This window comes from Motacilla alba, chromosome 10 (genome assembly GCF_015832195.1).
Source record: "Motacilla alba alba isolate MOTALB_02 chromosome 10, Motacilla_alba_V1.0_pri, whole genome shotgun sequence".
Taxonomy (NCBI): Eukaryota; Metazoa; Chordata; class Aves; order Passeriformes; family Motacillidae; genus Motacilla; species Motacilla alba.
Genome location: NC_052025.1, coordinates 356836 through 362420, shown reverse-complemented (window position 1 = coordinate 362420; position 5585 = coordinate 356836). Strand labels below are relative to the sequence as shown.

General features: G+C 39.8%; 1 long non-coding RNA gene across 1 annotated transcript; it reads left to right on the top strand.

The window, feature by feature from the left end:
• Positions 1 to 1589: 1589 nt before the first annotated feature.
• Positions 1590 to 5340, top strand: LOC119705070. The gene is made up of 3 exons (XR_005258126.1): positions 1590 to 1728; positions 3315 to 3448; positions 5135 to 5340. It is a non-coding gene; the product is annotated as an uncharacterized LOC119705070 (long non-coding RNA).
• The last annotated feature ends 245 nt before the right edge of the window (positions 5341 to 5585 follow it).

Below are 5585 nucleotides of genomic sequence, written 5' to 3'. Positions count from 1 at the left end.
CTTGCTGAAAATAATTCTACTGGGGGCTTCAAAAGATGAGGCTTGGCTCATCTTGGCTTTTGCTTACTATCTCTTCAGCATGTTCCTCTTTTGGGCTTCTCCCAGGTGCCAGTTGGTACTACACTGCAGGGGAGATGGGCAGTGTTTTTTGCTGAGTCATAACATTTTGGCAGGTAGACAAGAGGTTTGGCCTTTGGTAGACTTGGGCTGCTGAGGCTTTGTGGTGCCAAAGCTTCTCACAGAGACTGGCATGTTAGTGCAGGCATTTCTGTGTGGATCATCAGTCAGGTACAGGCTTGATGTCATCCTGCCATCACACCAAAACATCAAAGAGAATTATCAGTGAACTAACAGAGGAAACAGTAAACCAAATCATAATTCTTAAAAGGACAGCAATCTTCTGGTGCTTTCAGAATTCACTTTAAGCAGCTTACACTCTCACTTTTTGCTCTTGAACTCATTTTGTAATCTTTGCTTTTGGACTGTTTGGCTGATTATTATTTTGTGTGCTATGAAAATACTTTAGATGTCACTTAGTTCTGCTCCTTGTATAACAGATGATCCAGAGACATCATTGCTCAATTTTTTTTTTGTGTCATAATGGTAAGTCCTTAGTCAAGCAGTCCCACTGAATTTGGTGGGAGTAATTTGGTAAGTTCATTTGTGTTGATCAAACTTTGATGCATATTTCACTGCAAATAATTGCTCTTTATGATGTGTTGCATTTGAAATTTACAATCTGAACCTTTAGGGGCTGAAGAAGTTTTTCAGAGTCATAGCTGAAAATATCTAATGGAAAAAAACAAAAGAAAGAGAAAATTATAGTTAGAAAAAAGGAGTAAGAGGTCAGAAGTTCACAGCTGATGGTAAAATGGGCCATATGTCCTTTAAATCCCCATTCAGGAGATAAGTAAAGATCTGTGTCAGACTCCTTTTCAAACATGTTTCGAACCACAGAAGGAAGGGATACATTTAACAGTGTCTGTCAGTATTTAACCTTTTTATATAGGCAAGAGAGAAATGGGAAAGAATTTTTTTTAAGCTGGTTATACCAGTTAGGAAAGGTTGACTTCAAACTGTAGAATTGCTTTTGTTTTAGTATATCTGATACTGCAATAAGATCTGGAAAGTTTTGTGAACAAATGGCTTTTAAAATATCATATTTGTTCAAGAAAAATGTAAGTGATTTTGTTGAGACCCTTAGGAAAAAAACCCCAAAACATCTGATGGAAGTGAATATGTGGACTAGAAAACACCTGCCCACATGCACTTTAAATTATCTGTCAAATACGCTCATTTTCCTTCTCTTGAAGATACAGTAATGTTTAGTTCACTCTGGCCTGTTGCATGTTCAAAATTCTATAGATAACACACAATCTTAAAAAATATATTGCAGTAAAGAATGGTATATACTGTTGCTTCCATCATGTTTTGCTTGTTAAATGAGACATAATATGTATTTACTCAGGTCTAAAGTGACTTAGTAGCAGTACTGCTTTGTTAGTGGGCATGTTTTGGATAACTGACTATATGCTCTTTTTAACATTTAAAGCTTATCCCCTTCCTGGCTGTTTGTTTTTAAGGTCTGGATGGAAACACAGCCGCAGCCAAAGGGAACCTGGGTGAATTTTATGAAGACAGACGGCTCATTCCATTGTGTCTTCCAACGAAGCAAGTTGATTTTCTCCCTGATGGGCTGAAGAAATGCAGGCTGTCCTGGTCAATGAGGTCAGAGCTATTAAATATGAACTTTCAAATACATGGGTAGGCCTGTGACTCAGGCACTGTTCTGCTAACTAAAGCAGTATTAGGTCTGAGGTATCCTATATTTTCCTAGGCTGACTGGAGTTTGGCCTCCAGAAAATAATTCACTCTGATTTGATTTCTGTATTCAGAAAGGAAGAGTAAACATTCTTAGAATGCTAAGAATTTTCTTTTCTAGATCTTTCCTAACAGTAATTTAACCACAGTTGTGCAGAGGATAGATTATTTTTAGCCTAGATTCCTAAATCAGGGAGAGAATCAGTGCAACATTGCCGTTTATCTGAGTAATGTGGATTTCCCTGGCTAACTTTGGCTTTGACAGCAAAACAGTGTCTGCAACTAGGCTGAATAGCATCTTAGGCTGGAAGAGACCAAAAATTCTGTGACAAGGAGACTGTATCATGATGCAGTAATCACCTATGCAGCAGTGAGGTCCACAGAAAACTGACTTTGTCAGTGTCTGTGCTCATGGAGATTTTGGTTGATGTTATTTGGTGACAGGCATGTGGAGCACAGTGCTGTCTTGAACATGCTCAGTGCTGTCCAACCCAAGAAGCTCTTCTGCCACTGGAAAATAGAAATTTTCATATGGAATTTGGACTGTACTTGAACTACTCTTAGAAAAACAGTGTTTATTACTTATGAGTTAAAATTTAAACTCAACTGTTGGCCTAATTGCTATCATTGAGTCCAACAGAAACTGCAGGTAGTGACTAAGGACTCATTCCAACCAGTGATAAGGTATATGGGCAGGACTCTGTGTCACCAGCCCTTGGTAATGGGATCTTGCTTGAGGTCTCTGAAAAGTTCCCATGCAAGGGGAATATCTTCTGGCACTGTGGGGCTTCCTGGAACATAATATTTGATAGTGTCATGAGGAGGAGCTGCTGTTTGTTATATACAGCCTGTACTGTGAGCTGATCTATTCCTCTCACATACAGAAGTTATACTCTGTGAACTGAGTTTTAGCTTTAATTGAGAGTATGGCACGTGTAACTTCAAAGAGAGTAATCAGGATGAGATTCATTGCTCAGTACATCACAAGGCCTCCATATTCCTTAGCTCTCAACAAAGATGGCAAAATCCTCTTCTGGCCCCAGCACAGGGTGAATTTCATGCAGAAATGCATTTCTTCAAAGCTATTTAAGCTCCTAGAAGTTCAGATAATATTAAGTAGGATTTTCAGTGTTGCACATCTCAAACATCTACAGCAAAGCAAACAGTATTAAGGTAAACAGTGATATGTTTTTAAAGTATTGTCTGCATCATGAGGCATCTGTTGAGAAAAAATATTGAAACAAATTGGCTCCAAGTGTCCATTTGTAATTGTCTTAGAAATTTGCCTCTGACTTGAGTGGGAAAGGATTGTAAAAAGACTTAAGTAATTGGTATCTGACTTCATTATCACACAGTGTGGTTTTATTATTTATTGAATAGTTGCCTACAATGACTGGCCTGTATAGTTTGTTTATTTGGTATTAGGGAAAACATTTCTATAATTCTGTTATGAACTCTCCTCTTCTGAAGGGATGTGTTTGTCCCCTCTACAGGCCTGCCTTCTCTGTGATGTTCAGACATTTTCTGAGAAATTGCCATGGCAAAAAAAAATTGCCATGGCAAGTATCTCTCCTCTCCTCCTCCTCCTTTTCTCTCCCTGCAGAGAATATCCTATTGTTTGTGAAAGGTAAGTGCTTTGGGTAGCAGCTGCAATCAACAGTGTGATAGATGGTTAATTTTAACAGTGGTGGTTTAGTGCATAAGCCAAGTTCTAACTCTGAAAGTTAAATTAGAGCTGTCAGGCCTCATGCTGTCCCACTGCTGACCACTGAAGATTTGCTAAGCCTTTGTTGGTAGCATGTTTGAGAAGCTTTTGGTGGAGGCAGCAGTCTGAAGCTCAAGATGATTCTATATATCAACTTCCTCCTAGTCCCAGCTTGGACTTCCAGATGGTCTCACTCCTGGGTGAAACAGCTTCTATTTCAGCCAAGGTGCCAGGGTGAGGAGGGCAGCTTTGGGTGTCACTGTGTTTATGTACACAGATTACTGAGAAACCAAGTAAGAATGCAGCTGTAAGCCTTTAAAGCAGCATGCCATGGAAAAATAAAACACAAAGTGTGTATGTGTGTGGGAACCCAGGACATCCCTCTAGGTGCCCTGGATGGCCAGAGCCACTGGCAGGGGGCTCTGAGACCCTGGCATGCAGCCAAAGACACACGTGGGATTTTGATCTTAGCCCATGGAGCAAATTACCAACTCTGTATGAAGAATTACAAGCCACACACACAAGTTTAGGTATTGTAGTAGAAGTAGTCACGAAGTGAAAGGAAGGATTTTTGAGTGCTGTACAGGGGGTTTTAAAGCCTTGTACGCAGGGGTCCAAGTTTTGTACATGGGGGTCAGGAGTTCTAAGATGGAGGGATTTGGGTGTGCCCTGTCCTCCTTCTTTCTCCTTCCTAACCTCCATGTCTTTGGTGATGTTCGCACTCACAGATTGGTTTAGAGTAGAAAGTCACCATTCAATATAGATAGTAGGCATTGGGGAAAAGGTATAAACACGTAACACGTAATGTATGATATAAAAGATGGCACCAGCCCCCTGGGAGGGCAGTGTGCCTTTGTCTGACCTGCTGAACGGGCCACAGCAGTTCAGGGAGAAGAATCTTTTAGATAACCAACAATAAACAATCTTGAGACCGGACGACAGAGGACTGCTGAGTCTTTCTTTGAAGGCACAGGTTGGAGGAGAGACTTTTCCATCTTTTGGGGTCACCCCAATCCGGGGGTGAGACCCCACATATGTGCATGGGGGAATATACCCAGTGTTTTGCACATTCCAGCAGAGGCCTCAGTAAAGATTGGAATTTTAAATCTTATCTGACAACATTCCATGAAGACAACTTACATTCCCTTCCTGTTTCCCCCTCCCAGGAGATTAATGTAAAAAAAAAAATTGGCAGATTATTTATTCTACCTTGGCTATCAAATAACTGTGGGAGTGCCAGCACTCAGAGTAGCTAAAGTACTTTTGGTTAGTTCCTGATTTGGCTTTTCTGTGTTTCGTTACTGTTAGCTGTTTTTCTCCCTTTATATTGTCATTCAAAATCAAGATTAGGAATGTCTCCAATTACACTTGAATCTCTGCAGGGACTCTTCAAGTTTCTTTTAACTATACACATGGTCTAACCCCAACATGCCTGATGATGTAGTATGCGGCAGGAAAGAGGTGAGGCAATGACTCATGTAAACTTCTTAACAGCACAATAAAGTACAAAACCCCACATATCCCAGTAGGAATAAAGATCTTGAGCTGCACAACACCTGCTGTACAGTATTCTTATATTTGTTCAAATTTTTTTTTTTCTGAATACAGATATGGAAAGTAGCCCTGTGTTCAAGGGTTCAAGGAATTGGAATGAAGGAAATGTTGGTTTTGGCACTAACATCAGTGTGAGATCAGGAGAACCAGACTTTGCACACATCATCTGTTCATTTCTGGATTACAAAATATATACAAAGAGATGCAGAAGTCTGTTTCCTCTGCATAAGTGGGCCTGGCAGCATTCATAATTATCCCATTTCAGCCACTAAAATAGTCAGTTAGTTAGTTGTATAGCTGAATTCATAAAACAATGAGTCTAACCACTTAAAATGAGGATGCTTTTTTTTCAATTCTAGTTCTAGTACTAGTCACAATAAAACAACTTTATTGCAGAAACTTCTGTTTTGCAATGCTAAAAGAATATGTAATCTCAGAAGAAAACACTGTCAGCAAGAGAATCCCTTCTCTATTCCCTTTGCTTTTTAATTGATTGTCATGGTTT